This window comes from Grammomys surdaster, unplaced genomic scaffold, assembly GCF_004785775.1.
Source record: "Grammomys surdaster isolate TR1022 unplaced genomic scaffold, NIH_TR_1.0 843, whole genome shotgun sequence".
NCBI lineage: Eukaryota > Metazoa > Chordata > Mammalia > Rodentia > Muridae > Grammomys > Grammomys surdaster.
The window spans coordinates 970,095-971,194 of NW_021605262.1; positions in this window are offsets into that span (position 1 = coordinate 970,095).

The window sequence follows — 1,100 nt, forward strand, 5'->3', positions numbered from 1 at the left end:
CACTGTGGGACAGACACATGCATGGTGAGTGCTCACACTGTGGGACGATCATATGCATGGTGAGTGCTCACACTGTGGGACAAGCAGACATGTGTATTCATGATGAGTGGCCATTCATGATGCAGGTTGTCACGTTGGCTTTGAACATTGATCAGGATACCTAATGGCTGTGGTCTTCCTGACAGATGCAGTCTCCGTGATAGGGAGAGACGGGCAGCTCCGTGTGAGTTTTGCAGGGAAGAAGGCTAAGGTCTGTTACTAACTCTGAGGACTGGCCTGAAAAGGAGGTAGTTTCAGCGAGCTGTAAGAAGTTAGCATCTAAATCAAAACAACCCTGAGATTCCATCTCACACCAGTCAGAATGGCTAAGATTAAAAACTCAGGTGATAGTAGATGCTGGCGAGGGTGTGGAGAAAGAGGAACACTCCTCCATTGTTGGTGGGACTGCAAGATGGTGCAACCACTTTGGAAATCAGTCTGGTGGTTCCTCAGAAAATTGGACATAGCATTACCTGAGGATCCAGCTATACCACTTCTAGGCATATACCCAGAAGATGCTCGAACATATAACAAGGACATATGCTCAACTATGTTCATAGCAGCCTTATTTATAATAGCCAGGAGCTGGAAAGAACCCAGATGTCCTTCAGCTGAGGAATGGATTCAAAAAATGTGGTATATTTACACAATGGAGTATTACTCAGCTATTAAAAACAATGAATTCGAGAGTTTCCTAGGTAAATGGATGGAACTAGAAATTATCATCCTGAGTGAAGTAAGCCAATCACAAAAGAACACACATGGTATTCACTCACTGATTATTGGATATTAGCCCAGAACCTTGAAATGCCCAAGATGTAACTCACAGGCCACATGAAGCTCATAAAGAAGGAAGACCATGTGGGGGTGATTCGGTCCTTCTTAGAAGGAGCAACAAAATACTCAAGGGAGCAAATATGGAGACAAAATGAGGGACAGAAACTGAAGGAGAGGCCATTTGAAGACCTTTCCACCTGAGTATCCATCCCATGTGCAGTCACCAAAGGTAGATGCTGATGTGAAAGTCAGGAAGTACATGCTGATAAGAGCCTGATATGGAT